This window comes from Piliocolobus tephrosceles, chromosome 7 (genome assembly GCF_002776525.5).
Source record: "Piliocolobus tephrosceles isolate RC106 chromosome 7, ASM277652v3, whole genome shotgun sequence".
In the NCBI taxonomy this organism is placed as follows: domain Eukaryota; kingdom Metazoa; phylum Chordata; class Mammalia; order Primates; family Cercopithecidae; genus Piliocolobus; species Piliocolobus tephrosceles.
The window spans coordinates 114,593,097-114,619,720 of record NC_045440.1 but is presented as its reverse complement, the minus strand read 5'-3'; positions in this window follow the sequence as shown (position 1 = coordinate 114,619,720).

The window sequence follows — 26,624 nt, the reverse complement described above, 5'->3', positions numbered from 1 at the left end:
AATGTCCACAAACAAGATAAACAAGACAACAAGGAAACAAGAAACATTCCAGGTATTTTATACTGAAGTATTTTATACAGAGAATTGTATAGTTGACACAAGAGCTGAGAAGACAAATAAGAGATGATGAAGTAACATAAAGAACAGCAACTGGGAGGACAAGTATCACACAGAGTAGGGCAGATATAGGGAAAAATCCATTTGCGAAGGCACTAGAGAATGAAGAATACCATGATGGTTAGTCTTCCAACAGTGCCTCCCTTGATTGAAACCACATGGTAACCATTGAGCAGAAGAACCTAGGAGATACAGTTTTCAGAACAGCAAGGTATGAATTGGAATACAAATCATGCAAACAGGCACATGTGCCAACTATGTACCAAGCATTCTTCTGGGAGGCAGGAATTCAGAAATAAACGAAACTGACCCAAATCCTTGTTCTCAGGGAGGCTTATAGGTGGGTTTACAGGTAATACTTAATATCTACATTGCTCATAATTACAATAAATAATCCAATATAATTTAAATACACCAGTTCAGTAAGCCTCATAAAATATCTATAGGAGAGTATTATTATTGCTCTCATTTAGATAACAAATAAAAAGTCCAAGAGGTTAAATACTTGAGATCCCAATGCTTGCAGTGCCATAGCCAAGATTTAAACCAAACATTCTGGCTCAGAGTACATTCTCTTTAATCCTGTTCCATCCTACATTTTTATATCTTATACTTTCTATCTTTTCTTTATACCATAAATAATGGTAATTACAATTATAACATTTAGAACTTTTTTAAAGTTTTAAAATGTTTACATACAGATATCTAAAATTTTGAATCGCAAGTATAAATTTGTCCACTATTGTAAAAAATATAAACACATTTTTCTTGCTTCTTGAACATAATAAAAGCATACTTATATTTTTTGAGATGAAACTTTGTAACTTCTAGGTAATATTTCCATGCCTCAGTTTTTAAGGTTTTTTCAGTTGGTGAGACAGAGAATCAGAATCAGAAAACAATGCTGTAATTAAATTTCACATAGAGGTAGGGAACAGCATAAGGGCAGTGGGTACTTCTGAATATAACAAGAATTCAACCTACTTTACAGTCTCCTCATGGCCACACAAAATCACAGAAAGAGACTAAAAATACTAGTAGGGTTTTCTAAATAAATGAATATATTATCTCTAATACTTGCTACCAAGTAAGAGAAGAATTATTTCTGAGTCTAGGCTGTGGTTTCCTATATAAATGTGAAAGCATTTTTATGGGAAGTAGGTTTTACCTCTTTCCCCCTTATGTTTTCAGCAGATCAGAGGCAGCATTTGTAGAAATGTCATTTATTGTACTTTACTTCATATAGAACAATAAAACCCAAATGTCTCCTCATAAGGGCTGAGGCACTATGATCTTAGTTCTTGTCCTCTGTCCATATTTCTTCTTATTTTTATATTTTCCCATTTTTATTTATTGTTTTTAAGAAAGCCAGAATAACTGTGCCATGCCTCAAGTAGGTGGGACATTTGGCTTAAAATTATATGGTTTCAGGTCATAATGACTATGTGGTCTTTGATTATTTTTAACTTCAAAACGATTCACACAGCTTAAAACAATTGAAATGTGAACTGATGACTTTGGGGAATCCTTGCTGCCCTTTGTAAAAGATGGATGCGATAAACATTTCTGCCTAGTGCATAGAATACTGACGTCATGTAATTATAGCCATGTTAGGCAACAGCCCTTTAGTCAGAACACTATTAGAAAAACCACACCCTGTTCTGGAAGGAATTGATTCTGCATGAATTATAGGATAAAATGGGAGGCTTGGGTTTACAATTTGAACTCTTTTCTTCCTATTTCTATTTCTTAGCTAACAGGTTTACCTTTAAATATTATACACATCCAAAATTATTTCTTGTTCTAATTTCACACTAAGTATGAAAATTAAATTTCTTAAAATATTGAATAATTCCTAATTATACACATACAGATTGTTACATAAAAGCCATTTTTTAAAGTTTATTCATCTGTTAGTGAAACTCTTCTTTTGTTAATACTAGGAGAAAGCTGAAGAGTAAAAAAGGAGAAAGAGGATTGCCAATTATAGTTGATTCGACATGAATGTGAGGCTTCTGTTGTTTCCTAAAAACAAATAGGTAGGTTGGGTCTCCAGTCCATAATCACAAATTATTTAATGTAAAATTATATAAATATATGTTTATATTTTAAATATTCAAGTGTATATAATTATGCTTTAATTAAAGTATGTAGTAAACTATTTCTTGTAATTCTGTAACAACATTTCACTCTTTATAGTAACACAAATGATAATCTGTAGTGTAACTGTAAATATTGTTGATAAGAACAAAAAAAACACATACATTAGAGACCTTAAAGCCTTAAATATATGTTACCTTTATAAGAAGCCGTCCTTACAGACTATGCATTTGTTAAGATAACATAATCACCGAACTTAATTTCAAAATCATCATGACAAACTTTAAGATGCATATAGAACTTAGTAACTTTTTTAATGAGGGAAAATAGTGTAATATTTCTATAATGTAATGTCTAGTTAATGGTTATTAAATGTTAGAAACATTGTAAAAGTCAATATTAGGGAGCACGTCTTATATTACCCTTAAAATGTCATATTGCAAAGTAATTAAGGGCATTTCCCATTTAATGATTCACTAAGGTACGGTAATATACATTCTCTTTCTTTTTTATAAGCAGAAGTGGCTACTGTCCTCAGGTTTAAACACCTCAGGACCATATTCTGCTTTGTAATGCCAGGGGGACACTACCAACCACATTTGTGTTCCGCCAGCTGGCTCGAAAGGCTCGAGGGAGAAAAGCCACTTTCTCCTTTCTGTTTTCTTTCTGTTGATTTTTCCTTTCTAGTTGTTTCCCATTTTATTCACTATCATAGTGACAATTTGTTTCAGTAAGAACATGATTTCATGTGTTTGTTTCTTCATTTGTTTTTTTAATTTCAGCACTCTCAAAACCATTTCTATCTTACACCTTCAGAGAAGCCAGCCTTCATTAAAGACTGAATGAAGTAAAATAAAGACTTAATATGCTAATACTTAAAATAGAAGGAACCTCTGTTGAGCTCCTAGACATGGCACCAGTTGAATAGTGCCTTCTGATCAGGATCTAAGTTCCAGCTTCAATTTTCGACTCCTCTAACCTTTTAAGTTTTAATTTTCTCAGCATCTTCCCTTTGTTTCATCAGCACTAGGTAGGTAGCTGCAGTCTGCTGTTGCTATCTTCATGTACCTTAATATTCCTTTTTCTGCCTCATCTTAAATGACGATTGTCAACTATTCTCCCATCTTTGTGGATGTTTTGCAACTCTCTCTGTGAGTACAGTTTACTTCCCTTCTCCTTGAATCCCAGTTGACATTGCGACTTGCTTTGGCGAATAAGCATGGGACAGAAATGAGACCTATCAACTTTTTATTATTCTCTTTGAGTTCTGTGCCACCATGTAAGAAGTATAACTTATGCTGCTTCTAGTGAAGTTGAGCCTCACCCAGATGTTTAGCTACCGTAACTAAGGCACCAGACATGTGGGTGAGCCATTTGGATTTTCCATCCTCATACCCGGCTAAACTCCCAGGGCAATGGAATTGCATAAATTGGACCATTTGGAATAGAAGGACTGCCCAGATGATTCCAGTCAGCCCAGGATCATAAGAGTCCTGAGAAATAATATGTCATGATTGTCTTAAGCAACTAAATGAAAACGTAGTTGTATACAAAGCAGTATATAACTACAAAAGCCTTTTAGTTTAAGAGCTAGTTTAACTTTATAGTAACTATTCCATTGAAAATCTCTGGTCTGTGGTTTCTGTCTCCTGATTGGATCTTGACAGATCCAAACATAAATGCTGAAACCAATAAAATAATTTGGTCTAATGTTACATGTTTTACTAATGTTTTCACATGTTAAACAGGCTAATACATTTTGAAACAATCTTAATTCCAAAATATTAAGAACATAATTATAACAAGAATTCGTTTATCAGAAAAAAATTAAAAAATTAAACAATATTGTAATGTGATACTCTAATAGCTACTATTGAAATAGTAAATTTTATTGAAGGGAATGTTTAATATTTAACAGTGCAGCTATTAACTATCTTCTCAATCTATCGGGCCATTGATAATAATATCAAATCGAATCTGATTCAGGTCATTTTATATATTGTCATCACAGGAAGTTAATATTATGTTAGTGATGAATGTAACTATTATAGGTGACTAATGACATTTGTGATTATAAGATCAAATATCAATTATGTTAACTTGAGGTGTCATAAGTGGGTGATAATTATGACTGAATGAAAGAGTTATAAGTTATTGGTAGTTATGAGTTATTGGGCAAATTATAACTATAATGAGTTTTAAATATTGTGTTTAAAATTTCATTTATGTCATTAGATCAATGAGAAATAATATTAGAGACTCTGTAATTGAATAAGGTAATAAGAATTCTCTAGCCAAAGCGTTTCAACAGAACAGCATATGACTTTAAAGGAGATTTTCACAGCCAGGTACAGGAGCCTGAGGTGGGAAGACTGCTTGAGGTCAGAGTTCAAGGCTTCAGTGTGCTGTAAATAGGCCCTGCACTCAAACATGGGCAACACAACAAGATCCTTTCTCTAATATATATATATAAAATGAAAAAGACTTTCTTCCACAGACAGACCTAAGCAGGTTTTAATATAATCTTTGGGATCAGGTAATCCTAAGACCATGAAGATAGAGAAAAGATGTTCCCCCAAACCATGTAATTCATATACTATCAGGACATTCTCTAAAGGCAGAATTTTAGTATATCAAACTGGATAGCAGACTATCACATCTGAAATAATGAGTATTTGAACATGCAAAAATGGAGAAAAGATGACTCCCTGAACTTTATCCTCGTAAGTCTTTAATAATCAGCCCTCAATCTGGGGGTCGGGGAAGAGTTGTACTAACCCCTTGTAAGAACAAGAGTATACCCTTACTTTTTTTTTTTCTTTTCCTTTTAGTGAAATTTCCCTAATATCCCCTGGCAAAATAATTGAAATGCTTCCTCTTGCTATGATCTTAACCTGTATATATTAGGATCTAATTTATACTCTTGTTCAAATATGTTATATTGCTTGAAACAAGTTTCTATGCCTATTTTCTTTGCAACAACCTAAAACCACAAACACAAATTTTTCTACAATAAGAATGATATTAAATTTCTGAAGAGCAAGGGAGGTGGGTAGTTAGGAATAGCTGGTAAAAGATAGAAAAAACAATTTCCATCTGCAAAATAAAATAACATTGCTGAAAAATATGTGCACATGGGTAGGTAATTGGACCAACCACATAGTGGACAAAAAAGCTATTAAAACATTGTTTAGTTATCTGTATAACTATTTGACTGAAAATCCTGCACCTGAGAGAAAACATCACAATCATGTATTTTCGTGAAAGTCATTTAACTGACATTTATATAGTACCTACTCTCTGCTAGTTATTAAATATTTAAGTGCCTGAATCTTCACAACATTATTATTCAACAATTATTACTACCACTTTACAGATGGAAAACTCAACAAATATATGATAAATAATAGTATGACACATCATATACACACATATGTATATATTCCTTGTATATATTTGTAATTACTTAGTTTTTTCTAAATACACATTTAATTGCAAACTTTTTGCAATGAAAGTAGTAAATCCAGTTGAATAGAAAAGGGAATGTTCAACAATCTTAGATTAACTTGCATAGCAAGCTAATAAAAACCTATTTGCTTGAGTTTAATGTTAAAGGGAGAGAAGAATCCTGAGCGTCAGGGAAAGGAAGAATTATATTTCTCATGTCTATTGGAAAATATGCAAACTTATTTAAATAAGACAGAAAACGGGCATTTTACAGCAAGCACCCATTATTTGTGTCCACCATGGTAGGCATCCTGTCTACGATTTAGAATTTTTCCACATTATGAGACAGGCTTTTCTAAGGTGAAAATTTAAGAATTAACATTTTCAGATCCTTTTGCTGCTAATATGCATATATGTTACTTAAGTGCTTCCAGTTTGAAACAAACCCATTAGGGGTTGAATTAAAGCATGAGGCTTTAATTCACAAGTGGGCAACATGAGGATATAGTTGCATGTTCTAGCAAGCGTTTGCTATCTTTTTTTGGTGGCAGATATGATATAACATATTAATCATTTCACTACAGTTTGAAATGTAAGTTGTTCCCCAAAGTTTGGCATATGTATATATAAATGTTTTGACATATAATTTGGTTAATAATTTTAAATCTTTCATAAGAGATTCTCAGTGATTAATAACTATGGATATTGGCTCTTTAAATATTTTCATAAATATCTTACTAACTGATGCAACTCTAACCAGCTCTGAATCTATCTTGAACATTAACCTTCAAAGGCACTGAATATTATATTTTAAAATGTGAATTTGATGGGTGAAAATGTTGCTATATTAAATGTTCTTTATGTCTTCATTTGTCTTTCGTTGACTATATGTTCATAATTTATAATCCATGTGTCTTTTATGTTTTCTGATGATGTTCTTTAAGTAGTTTGTTAATGATGGTCTTTTTGGTCTTTTAGAGTTGTAAGTTATAAATATATTATGCTAAATATATATATTTACTGTATTTTAAAAATGTGTAAGTGTACAATAAATTACTATTGACTCTAGGTACAATGTGGTAGAACAGACATCTAGAACCTATTCATAAGTGAAACTTCATACCTGTTGACTAGTATCTCCATTTTCCTCTTTTCCTAGCCCCGGGCATCCACCATTCCACTCTTTGATTCCATGGTTTTTATTAGTTTAAAAGAATTAAGTAATTTATATAAGTGAAATCATGCAGCATTTATATTTCTGTAACTGGCTGATTTCTCTTAGCATAATGTTCTTAAGATTTATCCAAGTTGTTACATACTACAGAATTTTCTTCTTTTTTAAGGGCAAATAGGATTCCATTCTATGTATATTCCAATTGTATTCCATTGCATGTATATTTTCTTCATTCATTTACCTGTGGATGAATGTACCGTATTTTCTTTACCTGTTTATCTGTGAATAGACATTTAGGTTGTTTCTACATCTTGGCTATTGTGCAGGGTGCTACAATAAATATAGGGGTACAGATATATCTTCAAGATACTGATGTTATTTCCTTCAGAAATATGCCCAGAAGTGAGATTGCTGGATCATATGATAATTATATATATTTTAATTTTTTTGCAGAACCTTCATCATGTTTTCCATAATAGCTGTAACAACTTAACATTCTTGCCAATAGTGTACAAGGGTTATCTTTTCTCCACATCCTTGTCAATACTTCATTTTTAATTTTTTATTTATTTATTTATTTATTTATTTTTGAGACAAGTCTCACTCTATCGCCCAGGCTGGAGTGCAGTGGCCCAATCTCAGTTCACTGCAAGCTCCGCCTCCTAGGTTCACGGGATTCTCCTGCCTCAGCCTCCCAAGCAGCTGGAACTACAGGCGCCAGCAACCATGCCCAGCTAATATTTTTTTTTTTTTTTTTGTATTTTTAGTAGATACAGGGTTTCACCATGTTAGCCAGGATCATCTCGATTTCCTGACCTCGTGATCCCTCCGCCTAGGCCTCCCAAAGTTCTGGGATTACAGGCGTGAGCCACCGCACCTGGCCGCCAATACTTCCTATCTTTTTTTTTTTTTTTTTTTTTTTTTTGAGACGGAGTCTCGCTCTGTCGCCCAGGCTGGAGTGCAGTGGCCGGATCTCGGCTCACTGCAAGCTCCGCCTCCCGGGTTTACGCCATTCTCCTGCCTCAGCCTCCCGATTGGCTGGGACTACAAGTGCCCGCCACCTCGCCCGGCTAGTTTTTTGTATTTTTTAGTAGAGACGGGGTTTCATAGTGTTAGCCAGGATGCTCTCGATCTCCTGACCTCGTGATCCGCCCCTCTCGGCCTCCCAAAGTGCTGGGATCACAGGCTTGAGCCACCGCGCCCGGCCCTTCCTATCTTTTATTTTATCGATAATAGCCATCCTGACAGGCTTAAAGATTTCATTGTGATTTTGATTTGCATCCATGATATAATGACATTGAACATTTTTTCATGTATCTATTGTCCATTTGTACGTTGCTTTAGAGAAATGTCTACTCAAGCAAGTTCTTAGCCAATTTTTAGAGTATTTGATTTTTTGCTGTTGAGTTGTAAGAGTTCCTTATAAAAGTTAGTAGAATCAGGCCGCTGGCGGTGGCTCAAGCCTGTAATCCCAGCACTTTGGGAGGCCGAGACGGGCGGATCACGAGGTCAGGAGATCGAGGGCATCCTGGCTAACATGGTGAAACCCCGTCTCTACTAAAAAAAAAATACAAAAAACTAGCTGGGCGTGGTGGCGGGCGTCTGTAGTCCCAGCTTCATGGGAGGCTGAGGCAGGAGAATGGCGTAAACCTGGGAGGCGGAGCTTGCAGTGAGCTGAGATCTGGCCACTGCACTCCAGCCCGGGCCACAGAGCAAGACTCCGTCTCAAAAAAAAAAAAAGGTAGTAGAATCGGTGAACCTTATTTTTGTTTTAAAAACCGAGGCAACTTACTAGATATCTTGGTTTTAACCTTCAAATTTCACCAGTTAGAATGCTTAAACAAAAACTCGCCAAGATTGCTACTTCCAACAAGACACAAATTTGCCAGAAAAGTGGAGTGTAGCAGAACTTTATGGTTTGTAAGCCTTTTAAATATGGGCCAAAGAATAGTATGTCAGTGTACATTTTCTCTTTGTCAGAGTTATAAATGCCCAATTCTTTGCCCTTCTTTTTTCCTGTGACAAATAGGAAAGCGCATTTTCTCAGTCTGCTCGTGTATAGACAATACTGAGCATAAATGTTACATATCTGGAGAGTAAATGATTGAAAGCATTTTGCATATTTTCAAGAAAACCTCCAGGTTTGTATGGTGATTCTGCTTAGAACACTTGAAGTCGATGTATGAATACAATCTCTTCTATGCACGAGAGAATGTAGGGAATACAGGGAAAGGATCATCTAAATTTTGCATGATAATCAGGAAAGAGCCAATGTGAAACTGATAGTATAGGGACAAAATGATGTAAACAAATAAGCAGCAATATTGAATAAACATGGGATATTATATGATTGTTTATTTATAAGAAGTGGATGAAATGGCCTTGTCGCTAAGTATCTAAAAGAACAGATATTCAAGCAAAGATTCCATATACTGTATTTATTTATTTACTCATTTTTTTGAGATGGAGTCTCACTCTGTCGCCCAGGCTGGAGTGCAGTGGCGTGATCTCGGCTCATTGCAAGCTCCACCTCCCGGGTGCACGCCATTCTCCTGCCTCAGCCTCCCAAGTAGCTGGGACTGCAGGCACCCGCCACCACACCCGGCTGATGCTTCTTTGTATTTTTAGTAGAGACGGGGTTTCACTGTGTTAGCCAGGATGGTCTCAATCTCCTGACTTCGTGATCCGCCCGCCTCGGCCTCCCAAAGTGCTGGGATTACAGGCGTGAGTCACTGCACCGGGCCAGATTCCATGTAAAGACTTGTGAATTGAGTCTTATTTACTTGTCTGCTGAGATAACATGCTCTGTATAAAGATAAAATAGAGCTAATAATTGAAATTTTGAAAGTCACTCACAATACAGATTTTAAAATGTCTTATATATTCCCTCTTAGAACCAAACATCCAAAAGTATATTTTATTTGAAAAATATTTATATCATATATCTGTATTTGTCTATCTGTAGCTTCATATATTTAGTTTTTCTGTGAAACCAAAAAACTGAAAACCTAATGATATAACAGATTACTGATTTCACTTCTTCTGAATTTTTATTTCTACACCAAAGATATATATCAAAGATCAATAAACCTTTCTTTTTTTTTTTTTTTTTTGAGACAGAGTCTGACTCTGTCATCCAGACTGGAGTGCAGTGGCACAATCTCGGCTCACTGCAACCTCCACTTCCCAGGTTCAAGAGATTCTCCTGACTCAGCCTCCCGAGTAGCTGGTATTACAGGCCACACCTGGCTAATTTTTTAGATGGAGTTTTACCATGTTGGCCAGGTTGGTCTCGAACTCCTGACCACCTGATCCGCCCACCTCAGCCTCCCAAAGTGCTGGTATTATAGGTGTGAGCCACCACGCCCGGCCAATAAATATATTTTTTAAAAGTTTAACAATAAATATACCTCTTCTAAATTATTAGTCATAGCATTCACTTGACATCTGATCATATTTTACCTTATTTTTTGTCAATTGGAAAATATTCTGAGTAGATACTCTGTGAAAATTACCATGTGAATATAAATAAAAGTTATTTCCTATTTTACCTCTTCTCTCTGTGCATCTTATCTCTTAAAGATTACTTTCCCCATCCACATATGTGCTGTGTTTTCATTTTCCCCATAAAGCCAAAAGCTACTACTATAATCACAATATGAGCTACTACTGTAATCACAATATGTACTTAGTAATTAGTTTAATTAATTACTATTATCAGTGTTTATTAGTATTAAGCAATTGTATCATTATAGACAAAGAAATTGCAGAGTTTGATATACAAACATTGATGTGTATGAGATTGAAGCATCTTCTTGTGAGGTAATAGGAAGGATTTCAGCAAGGCAAAATGAAACAGATGCATTTTTTAAAACTCTTCATTATTCTATAATTTACTGGTGGCAATTTTATTGCAATTTGGAATTTATAGGCTAGCAATCTAATTGATCAACTAGAAGACACCTAAAATATAATAAAACTTGCAATGCTGTTATTTATTTCTATAATGAGTGAATTAGTGGTTATTTAGTTTTTAACATACTTTCATATTTTGTTTTATTGTTTGAGAAATCAGGTCAGAAAATTTAACCTCCTAGATTTTGTTTTGAAACTGTCATAAAATTATACCATATTATCGAATAGTCTATAAAGTTTTCAATATGCTGTTAAATTTCAGTTTTATGATTAAAATATGTTTATAAATTGTTTTAGTCACGTGTTCCTACTTAATCAGCATAAAAGTTAGTGGCTGAAAACAAGCATCAACGAAGAATTTCTCACTGCCTGTGATCTGTTTTGTATGACCTGCTAACTGTTGATGTTTTCCACATTTTTAAAAGGTTGTAAAAACAGATGCCATATATGAATCACAAATTCTAAAATATTTAGTTTGTAACTTATTCTTAAAAATGGTTGCTAACATCTGGCTTAAACAAACCAGCAGTTCCTAGGTTTACCTGGTTGTTTTCCGATCTTTTTTCTGATCTCTTATGTGGTTGGACTCAGATGGTAGTTGGGCCTTTGGGCTAGAGGTGATTGTTTGTAACCTTATACTTTTCATGTGGCTTTTTTCTGTGTTTGGTAGTTTCGTGAAGGACTCCAAGAGTAAAAAAGAGGGAGTTGCCTTAATGCTTTATTTATATGTGGACTAGAAATTTAGAATGGTACTACCTCTGCAGTCCATTTGTCAAATGGATCACAACTCTACTGGAGGGATTTAAGTTCCGTGTTTTGATGGAGAAAAGTAATTATTTACAACCTAGGAAGGGCAGAAGTTTGGGTGCCATCCAACTCTCTGGCCACAAGAATTTATTTCTTTCCTTGTGTCAAATATAGCCATTCCATTTTTAGACACCGTCTTGCCAAAGTATCATTCTTTTTACATTATCAGTTTGAATTCTAGAATTGCCTTGTTTTTTGTGAATAAAGTTTCTTTGGTGTGGAATCTCTAGTTCATCTACTTAGATATTGTCTCTTTTGATCTGAGAACCTTTAAAAAGAGACAAATTCTCAGTACCCCATTCACTAAATATATAATAGTGAACAAGGACAAAGAATGTGTAGTTGGCTCACATTCAAATAGAGTTAAAGTGGTAGGAAGTGAGTAATAATCAGCTCATAACATTTTTTTAACATTTTTAAATTATACTTTAAGTTCTAGGATACATGTGCAGAATGTGCAGGTTTGTTACATAGGTACACATGTGCCATGGTGGTTTTGCTGCGCCCATCAACCCATCATCTACATTAGATATTTCTCCTAATGCTATCCCTCCCCTCGTCCCCCATCCCTCAACAGGCCCCCAGTTGTATGTGATGTTCCCCTTTCTTTGTCCATGTGTTCTCATTGTTTGACTCTCACTTATGAGTGAGAACATGCAGTGTTTGGTTTTCTGCTCCTGTGTTAGTTTGCTGAGAATGATGGTTTCCAGCTTCATCTATGTCCCTGCAAAGGACATGAACTCATCATTTCTGGGGCTGCATAGTATTCCATGTTATATATGTGCTACATTTTCTTTATCGAGTCTATCACTGATGGGCATTTGGATTGGTTCCAAGTTTTTCTATTGTGAATTGTGCTGCAATAAACATATGTGTGCATGTGTCTTTATAGTGGAATAATTTATAATCCTTCGAGTATATACCCAGTAATGGGATTGCTGGGTCAAATGATATTTCTGTTTCTAGATCATTGAGGAATTGCCACACTGTCTTCTACAATGGTTGAACTAATTTACACTCCCATCAATGGTGTAAAAGTGTTCCTATTTCTCCACATCCTCTCCAGCATCTGTTGTTTCCTGACGTTTTAATGACTGCCATTCTAACTGGTGTGAAATGGTATCTCATTATAGTTTTGATTTGCATTTCTCTAATGACAAGTGATGATAAGCTTTTTCTCATATGTTTGTTGACTGCGTAACTGTCCTCTTTTGAGAAGTGTCTGTTCCTGTCCTTCGCACAATTTTTGATGGTATGGTTTGTTTATTTCTTTTAAATTTGTTTAAGTTCCTTGTAGATTGTGGATATTAGCCCTTTGTCAGATGGATAGATTCCAAAATTTTTCTTCTATCCTGTAGGTTGCCTGTTCACTCTGATGATAGTTTCTTTTGCTGTGCAGAAGCTCTTTAGTTTAACAGATCCCATCTGTCAATTTTGGCTTTTGTTACCATTGCTTTTGGTGTTTTAGTCATGAAGTCTGCCCATGCCTATGTCCTGAATGGTATTGCCTAGGTTTTCTTCTAGTATTTTTATGGTTTTAGATTTTACATTTAGGTCTTTAGCCCATCTTAAGTTAATTTTTGTGTAAGATGTAAGGAAGGGGTCCAGTTTCGGTTTTCTACATATGGCTAGCCAGTTTTCCCAACACCATTTATTAAATGCTTTTTTTTTTTTTTTTTTGTCAGGTTTGTCAAAGATTAAATGGTTGTAGATGTGTGCCATTATTTCTGAGGGCTCTGTTCTGTTCCGTTGGTCTATATATCTGTTTTGGTGCCAGTACCATGCTGTTTTGGTTACTGTAGACTTGTAATAGTTTGACTTCCAGTAGTGTTACGCCTCCAGCTTTGTTCTTTTGGCTTAGAATTGTCTTGGCTACGTGGGCTCTTTTTTGATTTCATATGAAATTTAATTTTAACATAGTTTTTTCTAATTCTGTGAAGAAAGTCAATGGTGGCTTGATGGGAATAGCATTTAATCTATAAATTACTTTGGGCAGTATGGCCATTTGCATGATAATGATTATTCCTATTAATGAGCATGAAATATTTTTCCATTTGTTTGTGTCCTCTCTTATCTCCTTGAATAGAGGTTTGGAGTTCTCCTTGAAGAGGTCCCTCACATGCCTTGTAAGTTGTATTCCTAGGTATTTTATTCTCTTTGTAGCAATTGTGAATGGGAGTTCACCTGTGATTTGGCTCTCTGACTGTCTGTTATTGGTGTATAGGAATGCTTGTGATGTTTTGCCCATTGATTTTGTATCCTGAGACTGCTGAATTTGCTTATCAGCTTAAGGAGATTTGGGGCTGAAACAATCATTTCATCTGCAAACAGAAACAATTTACTTCTTCTCTTCCTATTTGAATACCCTTTATTTCTTTCTCTTGCTTAATTGCCCTGGCCAGAAATTTCAATTCTATGTTGAGTAGGAGTGGTGAGAGAGGGCATCCTTGTCTTGTGCCGGTTTTCAAAGGAAATGCCTCCAGTTTTTGTCCATTCAGTATGATATTGGCTGTGGGTTTGTCATAAATAGCTCTTATTATTTTGAGATATGTTCCAGTTTAGAGAATAACATAAAGGACCCAATAAAACAACAGTTTTTAAAATATCCAACTGGGCACCTACATGTGGTTCCTTGATTAGACCTTCTAGTTTCAATGAAGTGGCTCCCCATAGATCTTGGCTCCATCCTCAGGAATTTTCATATGCCCTCTGACTTAACCTCAGTTTTCTATAAGAAAAGGCTCATGCTTTTAAAATTTTGAGGTCCCATGTGATCTCTTTTCATAATAAACTGTCTCCTTTTGTTTCAGTTCAATATGTTATAATTTCTTCAATAAGCTTTGTAGGTTGTTTAAATTTATCATATTATAATAAAACTCATTAGACAAGAAAACACATAAAAACAAAAAATAGCACTCACATTCCCTTCAGAAGTAAGAGCTTCTGTACCTTAGACCTCCCATCCAAGGCTACTAAGGTAAAAGGTTTCTTAAAATTTTCAGAAATTCTATTGTTTGACCTAGAGGTCTTTTTGTCTAGCTGAAAATTTCTAAAGGTGACAAATTGAAGTTTTTTGAGCCTTAACAAAGGCATGTACAGCTGATCCCTGTTCTGAAATTTACGCAGAGATCAGTTTATACTGGCAATGGACAAGATTTGACCTTTGCTCTGTGGCTATTTCCTACTTTGAAAGCTCTTTTTGTGTTCCACAGAGACTGAGAATAAGACAAAATTTTATTTTTGAAGACAGAAAAGTATTGCATTTTTGTATTTTCTCTAATTTATCTTGAAAAATTGAGCACTTACTTTTTAGCCCTTCTGGCTACTCTTGTAGTTTATCATCAACTGATATACAAATACGATATTTATATTTGAAAAAGTTCACATTCTCAAAACTTTTTCTGGTACTATCTTTAGACAGATCAACAAGTTGGGGTAAACTTTTCAATTTTTCATAATCCTTTTATTGATTATTTTAGTAATTATATTGCTTTTATAGAACTTGTGTCTCTTTCTTTCCAGCTCAAATAATAATTTCCAAAGTTCCCTTCATGCCTAACAATCTTCTCAAGGCATTTCCAGCTTCCATCTCCCATAATGTCCCAAAGTGTATAATATGTATGTGAAGCTTTTTTCAAAAGCAACATTCCACTTAACATTAAAAAATCTATTTCACTTCAATATTTTTGAATAACAGATAACTTCCAAATGTGGTGATTTACACAATAGGCATTTTATTCTGTAAGCTGGCAGAAGTAGAGTTGTTAGGTGGCTTGATAGATTTAGCTTGAAGTCTCTTAAGTGAGTCAAGTCACATGACTGTTGGGCCCACCAGCTGGGTCTGGATATCTGGTACCTGTGTACTTCTCCATGTGGCCTCTCTCTATGTTGTGTCTCAACTTTCAAGACCTTAACAAGTGGTTTCTCTGTCTAGCAGAATAACTTGCACTCTTATTTGGAATCATAGTTTTCCATGATAGGGAGAGTAGACTGCCAAATCTTAACGACAGTGCTCAGTAGCCGAAGACTACACTTTGTCCACATTCCACTGATCAAAGCAGTCACAGGCTCAGCTCAGATTCAAAGAGCATCTCCACTCTTGATTGTAGGTAGTACATGCCACATAGAGAGTAGTAGATAGGTTTCACACTGTCTTTGGAAACTATCTAACGTGTGTGTGTGTGTGTGTATGCTTTTATCATTTAAACTAAAGTTGTTGAAAACCAGGCTTGTAAACGTTTTCTTATTTTTCTTTCCATTTTAAGGAAGAAAGCATGCAGGTTTACCCATTCCCTGCCACCCCAAAAATGAAATGGCTACTAGAGACGAAGCAAAATGCTGTATAAACTAGAATGTTGTTTGTCAGTTTGCAAAGTTTATCACTTTCAGGAAATCACTTTCATTAATCTAGTTGGAACACCAAATTGGCACTTTTTGATTGTGACAACACTGGAGTTTGTAACAGAATTTGTAATATATTTTATCTCTGATTTAGGAGAGGAACATGAACTGGATGAAATGACAGAATAAGATTGCCTTGAAGAGATGAAACTCAATCTCTGGAAAAGAAGCCAGATTACTCACTATTACTAATAATACAAAAATTGCAGAGCTGGCATTTGGAGGATGTAGAGTCTCAGAATAATCCACATCTTTCTATGTGCAGCCTAAGACCCTGATCCCTCACCTTGACAGTCATACACATTTGACATTGAATGTGTCCAGTATATGGTCATGTGCTGCCTAACAATGCTTCATTCAATGAAGGACCACATATACAATGGTGGAACCATAAGGTTATACTATAGTTCTTTTTATTTTCTATGTTTAGGTAAGTTTAGAGATACAAATACTTGTATTACATTGTATTACAACTGTTTGCCATATTCAGTACAATAACATGAAGTACAGGCTCGTAGCCTAAGAGCAACAGGCCATACTATACAGCTTAAGTGTGTGGTAGGCTATTCCATCTAGGCTTGAAAGTACACTCTGATGTAGAGTGTGTAAATACACTCTGATATTTGTACAACGATGAAATCACCTAATGACACATTTCTCAGACAATATCACCATTGTTGAGAAACACATGCCCGTATTACTAAATTTTTAATGTTGTATAAATGGAGCAATATGTAATCATAATTAATTACAAATGATAACTAAGATTGTTATAAATTGGTAAACTGTTCAATTTAGAAAAAAAATCTAGCAGTAAAATTTAACGTTCACTTACTCTTTCTTACTGATATTAAATACTATTTTGTTGCTCTTTAAAAAGTTATATTTGCATTATTTTGTGAAAGCTTTGAAAAAGAGTAAACAAACTGTTAAAAGAGCTCTTATTTCTTTTCTATGCCTCTTAAAAGAAAGAAGTTCAAGTTTTCCTAAGGTATTGTTATGGCTAATACAGTTTTAGCCATGATAATATCTCACATACAAATGTTACTCACATAATATTGTCATATTATGTATTATTACTCAAATGCTGGTTTCAATAGAAAGCATATTACATGCTCTCAGAATTTGAGCTGATGCCCAGAATTAGAAATTCAATACAACCACATATGAAAATTATGCATGATAACTGCCAACTTCAGTTTATCGTAACATCTTTTGAAACTTGCTGAATTATTGAGTCAAATACTCTCTTCAGCATCTCCTCTCTATGGTGAAAATACCTGTATAATAATTTTATATGTAGGCAATATTCCATATATATTACTATTTTTAAGCTAAAAATATGTGAATTTTAGAAATTTTGCAAAATATGTATTTTAATGTAATTTCCACTTGGGTAATTATCTTGTAAATAGTTTGCATGCTTTTCAGTTCTTCTCCTTTACCATGGCTGCATATCTGTATGGGTCCTAGTAGACATGGAAACTCACTCATTAGAATTCCTGCAATCTGTTAGTGTTATTCTTATTGTGCGAAATTTACAGTCTTTGCGTGGAGTTGATCCCTGAATAAGTGAAATCTCTTTAGATCAGGCCAGATACACTTTAGAAAAGTAATTATTCTGTACTTTCCAAGTAACTACATCAGACTGAATAGATAAATTGCACTTTAGAGACATATTTTTCTGAACTCTAATGTGCAATACTGCAGCCTAATAGTAAATCTTGGAATATCATACCAGAAAATAGGCTTCTGAGCAACTAAAAGGCAAATGGTGACTTTTGCACTCAAAGAAGATGAACAGATTGTGAATAATTTAAGGAGAGACTTAAAATATTCCAAACCTACTATTCCAGAACAGTAGGAATAAGTCACAACACATTGTGGATTGATGGTGGGAAGCAGGGCTGGCGTGAACTTGTACACCAAAGTTCAAAGATTTTTATAGTTAACAAAGCATATTTAACCCAGATAGCTGACTAAATCATTAAAATTATGGAATGATTTACATAACTCCTTAGTCTTATGGAAGGTCATAATACATAAATGTATTAGCCATAATAATGGAAGGTCAGTATATTTCCCAATATGATAACAAATACCCATAGCTTATGATTTCATGTTTCTTTCTGGTTGCAAATCCTACTGCTGCTAAGTGTTCTCTTTTACCTGCTGCTGCCATGTCATGTTTCCCTGCCCAACATTAACTCAAGTACGGAACATAAGAAAGTTCCTTTGGTGTGCCTTATAAACCAATTAAACAATATGGTTGTATTTAGATAGCAGAAGATGCTCAAGATTTATGGAGAACACTGCTAACGTTGCAATACAAATGACAGATAAGGTAAAGCTAAATGTTTGACTTTTTAGTTTCCTTTATTTAGATAACTTGAATAATTCTACTATATTCCACTATAATGTTTTATACCAAGTATGATATGCTTCATATCTATCCCTTTTATATCTTCTCCAAACACAGGATATTTCTAAACAATTTAGATAGATTAAATGGAGAGAGATAGCCTAAGAAATAGGTAAAAGCCTGAGAACTCCCTTACTTGCAGGGGGATGGCATCCCTGGGGAAAGAGTTGTGGTGGCATTCTTTGTTGAAATAAAGATTAATTGCTTTTATCTTTCTAACATGTTAAAATGTCTAATATAATTGAATTGAGAACATATATGTAAAAAGATGCTAAAAATTTACCATGATCCAACAACTGATATTTAACAACTGTTTTTAGCGTATTTCCTCTTAATCATTTGATATTTAATGTATGACTACACATCCAGAAGTAATCTCATCAGACATTACGCCATGTTTCTGTGTAGTGATTTGCATGTGCAGATTTGACATTCTTGAGGGCAAAGTTTATATATTAATGTAGAAAGTATTGATTAATAGTATTTATTTGATCTAAATGCAAGAGAATTTAAAAGGGAAGATGAAACATGTTTGCTCACAATGGATGTTTTATTAGTATTCAAACTTATCAAATAAAATTCAGTAATTCAGGTGATTAATTACCAGGTTTAGAATTAATGAATAATCAGTGATATTTCATGGTATTAAATGGCACTTATATTGTACATTTTGTTGATTTAAAAGTAGGTTTTTAATATTGATGCTCCCTAAATGCAACTATATTAATTATTTTTGTCTGGTGTTACAGTAAAAACATATTTGTTGTTTGTTTTTCAAGTGATCAGATGCATGAAAATATGTCATCTGCAGTGTATGAATAAGAAAATGACTCAAGAAAGACATGCCTTTTTGCAGGGAAAATAGCTCAACAAACTCTCAATGAAGAACAGAAGGGAACTCCTTCAACTGAAAAACATCTATAAAGAGCTACAACCAGTATCATATTCAATGGTGAAAATCTACATGATTTTTCCTTACAATCAGGAATATGGCAAGAATCTCTCTGTTACTCAACGTAGTACATGAAATTCTAGCTAGTGCAATTGAGCAAACCAGCAAGATAAAGAGGTAAAGAACATCTGGTTTAAAAATGTTTTATTCACAGGTAACATGAACCTGTATCTAGAATATCTTAAGGATTTCACGAAACAATTTATGAAAACTAATAAGCTCGTCAATGACTCTGAATAAAGATCAATATATGAAAATCTACATACTAGAAATAATCAAAACATGAAATTAACAAAGCAAGCATATACGTATGGCACTAAAAAAAAAAAAAAAACCTACTTAGAAATATATTTAATTAAAAAAAAATGCAAAAGTATATACAGAAAGCTACACAACGTTCCTGGGGGAAATTTGAACAGATTTAATTAATGGAGAACATTATGTTCATGCATTTGAAAGAGCATTATTTTAAAGATGGCAATTCCTGACCTGTTGATTTAATGCATTCTCTATTGAAGTCTGAATATAATTTTTTCGCAAAATGACAAACCAATTCTAAAATATATATGAAAAAACAAGACACAGAAAAGTACAAAGTCTTTTTTAAAAAGTTAGAGAACTTACATTACCTGATTTCAACAGTTAGTATATAAAGGAATAGTATTCGCAGAAAACTCAGAGTAAGTAGCTCCTAGGGCCCATCTCTCTACAAAACACAACTAATAAAAGAAAATACAAGCAGAAATGGAAAACAGTCAGAGGTTGACAGGAACCAGCTAAATGTTAACCACAGAAAAACCACCTTAAAAATGTGGAGAACTTGGTAGTATTGTTACTTGTTCTTGTGCCACCTCACTTCCCTGCCTATCAGCAGTCTTGAAGGTGGCAGTTCATGTTCTCAGTGAGACCCTGGTCCCTGACTCCAGAGGGAACAAAGCAGACCTTCTATGTCAAGAACTGTTTGTCTCTTTTAACCTGTCTGAAGACATCCTGAGGAATGGAGACAAGGTGTTTGCTTTGTTTCAACTAAGCTGAAACTCTCTCAGGAAGAAAAGGAGTTATGCAGAGACCAGGCCTTCAAAACAATGAAAGGTAAATGGACAGTCTCTCTACCATCTGGGACAGACAATTACAGTGAGGCAAACAACATGTGGAAACCTGAAAGGAGGCTCAAGTTACCCTCTTGGCCCTCTTCCAAGTGTCCTTTAGTTACTACTCTAAAAGTTGTCATAAATTTCACTCCTGCTCTACAACTGGCCTTAGTGTCTTACTCTGCCTTATGCTCCTTGGCTGAAGTCTTTCTTTCAATGAGGCAAAAATCAGCTTGGGGCAGACCTGTATGAATTCATCACTGCTAACTTTGCCTTCACATTTTTAAGAGGCTCAGTAAGAATTAAGCTTCATTTTGTGTGTGGCAGCAGGGACCAGATACAACAAACTAGTTCTTTGCCTTGAACAGGATAACTTCACATGCTCATGCCACTGTAACCTTTGAAATTTCTCTGGGATGAGAGGCCACTGAATCTTTGTGGGATTTATTTCCCACCTTTTGACACACAAATGTCTGTTCAAATGTGTAGTTTTCTACTTCCTGATCACTAACAATCAGCATAATATCGTCGATTTAATGAACCAGTGTGATGTCTCATGGAAGGGAAAGGGGATCAAGGTCCCTGCTGACTAAATTATAACATAGCTTATCTAGGAAGCTAAGATACTTCTGACGTGACAGCGAAGGTATTTTGCTCTGCTTGCCAGCTGAAAGTAAACAGCTCTGGTGGTCTTCATTAACAGGTACAGAACAAACAGCTGTCAACCTGAAAGAATCCAAAGGGTCAGAATCCAGTTTTGAATAGTTTATTCAAATGAAAATCTAGGAATAGCCATCCAGAGAACAGACTCCAAAGAAATGGAATCAAATCTCAGACATTTAAAGTTATAGTCTTGCTTATATCGGCAGGAAATCAAGTTTAGTAGGATTATAACATTTTATTCAAGGCTGGTTTATGAGTTACAATGATTTAATTATAGTTTGCTTTCTTTTTCATACGGCTTGTTTTTACTTCCATTCCAATTTAAAAGAGTATATTTAACATTCCATCTTAATATATTGCAATAGTCGTGAATTGTTTTTTGTGTGAAAGGTAAGAGGGAAATTAATCTATAATGAAGATTGACAGTGAAGAGAGACATAGTCTTCCTTTGTGATCTTTAGTCATTCATAACATTTTATAAAACAATGTAGGTAAGGAAGAATCCAATCTATAAAGAGAAACATAGGTTATAGATAGCTGTCTAGGTTACAACTGCCTGATATGAGTCTCCCCTAATCACATTTCCCCAAGGCGGAAAATATTTAAAGTTTCAACTGCTTAAATTTTGAATTACTGATTTCCACACAGCATTTGCCAGATCAATAGCAGCATACAAGGTTACAGGAGATGTGTTAATTTGCTCAAGTAATGAAAACACATCTGCAACAGCAACTGCAATTTGAACATTTACAATAATCCACTGTCCCCTTCTCCAAGATCCATTTGTTTTCTGTGTATGCCAAATACATGACTCGAATAAGGCTCTATGGAAATCACCACGCCTGCATCTTTCAAGTCTGTGATGGTGGCACTAATCTTTGCAATACCTCCAGAAACGCATTATTACTTTCAGTTTATTATATGTTGGGGTAGAGGCAATTATATTGGCTTACACTTAAAGTTTTTACCATAATAACTCTCAATATGCAGGTCAGAGAACCAATGTGTGGAATGTAAAATCCAATTTTACATTCTAGAACTGGAAAAATAATGTAGAATGGGTTCATGGATACATTGGTCCACTTTGAAATAGAGCTAAGCAAAAATTCCATAATCACCATAATTTCTCAACTCTGGTAGACTACAGTAACATTTTGGGTATTCAGGAAAGAGTTTGTCATTTCAGATCCAGTCTCCAGTAACCTCCAAAATGTTTGATTATTTCCCCTTTTCCAGTGCATCATTACCTGCAAACATCCATAGGTCCATTTGGAAAAGAATGGTATAAATAAATAAATAAATACATAAATACATAAATAAATACATAAATAAATAAATACAAGCAGTACACATTTTTCGTGGTGTAGGAATGTCCTGACAATTGGTTCATATTTTAGAATTGATTGATAGGTCATGAATATCTTTTTTGGTGATTCAAATTAGACCTCTATTCACTAAACCTGTAACTTTCCCTTTTACACAGATCAAATAAGACTTTAATAGACTGTCCATCTATTAATTTTCTAAGTACACTGTGATTAACTATCCCATACCATAAGTCACTGCAAGTCAAAGTTTTTTGATTACTCCTCAGTTTCCACTGTCCATTAGCCATGCCCACCTTGTCTTTGGCAATTAACTGCAGTCATGAGGCCACTGTTGCTCTGGACTGTCATTATTTCCATTGCGTCTTGAGGTCACAGTTTGACAACAGAAGTATCTAGTCTAATTTCTGACCTACAAATAAGAAAATTCAAAGCTTCCCTTACAAATTTATCTCCCACAGTCAAGGTGAAAGGTGTGTTCCATAGGGGTGTTCCAGGGTAATTGAGCAAATCAGTATGATAAATCCATTATAAAATTGCAGTATCTCTATTCTCTCCCTTCTTGTACATTATACCAAAGTACTTTTAGTATTTTAATTTCCTTTAGTGTAGAACATGTTTGCTCTTTCAACCCCTCAAGGTAAAACATCAAATCTAGAATCTCTACTTAGGGTCTCATGTCAATAAATTCAGCCTGACTTAACTTTACACTCTTTCCTCCTTGAATCGACATTCTTAATATTCATTCCCAAGCATATTTCTCAGATCTTATTCTGTATATATTTTAAAAAAATATTTAGTTATTTGGGTGGGTAGTGTATTTCCTCATGGATTCACTTTGCATCTTACTCTTTGGGGCCTGCCGAGACTTGAATTAGTTTTACATCTAAAATCACAGAGAGGTGGTAGAAACAGGTACTGAGAAGGATCAGTGGTGGCTGATAAGGCAACTACCTCATGGGATGGGCTAACCCACTCAAGCAAGGAAAGAATGGCTGCTTTTACTGGCAAAAACACTTAACAGAGTTCATGGGTCCTTCATCAGGATCTTCCCACATCTCCTATTTCAATTTTCATAATCCCATTTCTTCTCAATCAATGCCTTCACTTTAACAGACTCTACCCTGTGGGGTTAGGATAGGAATTCAATTTCCGTTGTAATTCAGCTATTCACCAAATGAAACTATTAATTTTGTTTTCAGAAATGTCTATGGTACAGGCACATGAGATAAAGGTTCTTGTTGCATTTTTCTTTGTTTTTGGGCAAGTAGAGAATATTCCAGGTCATTAATCCAGAATTTAAGTTGGAAATATGAAGCCCTGAACATATTTTTACTTACCTGCTTTCTCTAGCAAAGTTAGGGGCAGCCAGCCAAACTCATTATACTCCTTTGAGCAAAACCTTCTAAGCTAGTAAATACATAGTATGACAGAAACTTGCTTTCCAGAGGTAATTGACTATCCAATAGCAATATTTCATATATTATTGTCACATTATGTCACATGTGATAGAGTCTGGAGATAGAGTCATTAGTGCCTTTAAATCTAATTAGATTGGATAACTAATTCCAGACATCCCAGAACCAATTCAGGAAATTGAGCCTTAGGCTTCTGTTCTTCTAGAACTATTTCAGGTACCAAAATTTGTATCAGTCAAAGTTCAACCAGAGAGTCCGAAATGAATAAGAAGTATACTAAGATGTTTATTGCAGTAAATTGGCTTTCTTCATTGTGGATCTGGCTAGGCAAGTCTTAAATCCCTAGTGCAGGATATTAAGGACTCTTGGGCACAAGCTAAAGCTGATGCTTATAGATGAATAGCTTTTTCAGGAAGCCCCAGCTCTGCTCCTAAGGCTTTCAGCTGATTGAGCTAGGCCATCCAATATTATCTAGGATAATTCCCTTTCCTTAATGTCAATTAGCTACAGACTCCAATCACATCTAAAAAAATAACAGTATTAGTATTTGAATAAGTGTGGGTTGAAGTCTAGTAAATTAACACATTTTAAAAAACCATCTTGTGTAATTATATACATGTATATTATTCAGTCTTCTAAAGCAATAATAAGATATTTTAATGTGTATGTCGAATTGATTTGTAAAACAATAGATCAGTGACAAGACAAGGCTGAATGTTATTCTCAAGCAAATTTAATCTTGCAAAGTTTTAAATGATGCAATACGTTTGAAATTTTTGAAGCTGCAAACTTCAGAGTGATTATAACTAATTTGGAACTCAATTTATGATTTTCTCTATTTATTTATTTATTATACCTTATGTTCTAGGGTACATGGGCACAACGTGCAGGTTTGTTACATATATATACATGTGCCATGTTCGTGTGCTGTACCCATTAACTCATCATTTACATTAGGTATATCTCATAATGCTATCCCTACCCCTTCCCCCCACCCCACAACAGACCCCTGTGTGTGATGTTCCCCTTCCTGTGTCCAAGTGATCTCATTGTTCAATTCCCATCTATGAGTGAGAACATGCAGTGTTTGGTTTTCTTTTCTTGTGATAGTTTGCTGAGAATGATGGTGTCCAGCTGCATCCATGTCCCTACAAAGGACATGAACTCATGCTTTTTATGGCTGCATAGTATTCCATGGTGTATATGTGCCACATTTTCTTAATCCAGTCTGTCATTGATGGACATTTGGGTTGGTCCCAAGTCTTTGCTATTGTGAATAGTGCCGCAATAAACATATGTGTGCATGTGTCTTTGTAGCAGCATGATTTATAATCTTTTGGGTATATACCCAGTAATGGGATGGCTGGGTCGAATGGTATTTCTAGTTCTAGATCCTTGAGAAATTGCCACACTGTCTTCCACAATGGTTGAACTAGTTTACAGTCCCACCAACAGTGTAGTGTTCCTATTTCTCCACATCCTCTCCAACACCTGTTGTTTCTTGACTTTTTAATGATCGCCATTCTAACTGGTGTGAGATGGTATCTCATCATGGTTTTGATTTGCATTTCTCTGGTGGCTAGTGATGATGAGCATTTTTTCCTGTGTCTGTAGGCTGCATAAATGTCTTCTTTTGAGAAGTGCTTGTTCATATCCTTTGCCCACTTTTTGATGGGGTTGTTTGTTTTTGTAAATTTGTTTCAGTTCTTTGTAGGTTCTGGATATTAGCCCTTTGTCAGATGAGTAGATTACAAAATTTTTCTTCCACTCTGTAGGTTGCCTATTCACTCTAATCATCAGTGATATTGAGCTTGTTTTCATATGATTGTTGGCTGTGTGTATATCTTCTTTTCAAAAGTGTCTGTTCATCTCCTTTTCCCACTTTTGAATGGCGTTGTCAGGTATTGTGACGCCTCCAATTTTGTTCTTTTTGCTTTGGATTGCTGTGGCTATTTGGGCTCTTTTATGGTTCTATATGAATTTTAAAAGTTTTTCTAGTTCTGTGAAGGATGTTGTTGGTAGTTTAGTAGGAATAGCATTGAATCTATCAATTGCTTTGGACAGTATGGCCATTTTAATAATACTGATTTTTCTGGTCCACGAGCCTCAAATATTTTTCCCATTTGTGTCTCTCATAACTGATTTCTTTGACCACTGTTTTGTAATTCTCATTGTAGAGATCTTTCACCTCCTCGGTTATCTGTTTTCCTAGATATTTTCTTATTTTCCTGGCAATTGTGAATGGGAATGCATTTATGATTTAGCTCTTGGCTTGGCTGCTGTTGTTGTGTAGAAATGCTGGTGATTTTTGTACACTAATTTTGTATCTTGAAACTTTGTTGAAGTTGGTTATCAGCTGAATAAGCATTTGAGCCAAGTCTATGGAGTTTTCTAGCTATTTAAACATGTCATCTGCAAACAGGGATAGTTAGACTCACCTGTCTTCATGTTTGGATGCACTGATTTTCTTTTTCTTGCCTGATTGCTATGGCCAGGTGTTCTGTCCCATTTTTTAAAAAAAAAATTATTGCTTTATTACTCTATTTATACGTTATTACAGTCTTCCTTTTATAGTGAATGTAATGTTCCTTCACAAAATAAACAAATGACTGAAGATTTTTAGATTAATATATTTCTGAGTCTACATTGACTATAATACTGAGGTATTGAAAGTGGCAGAACTGTAATAAGTAACGAATGCAACAAATCATCATGGTTATGATGATCTAACACTAAAGGCTAGAACATCTTTTCAGGAGTATTTCTTAGTTACAAGGATCATAATTAAACTG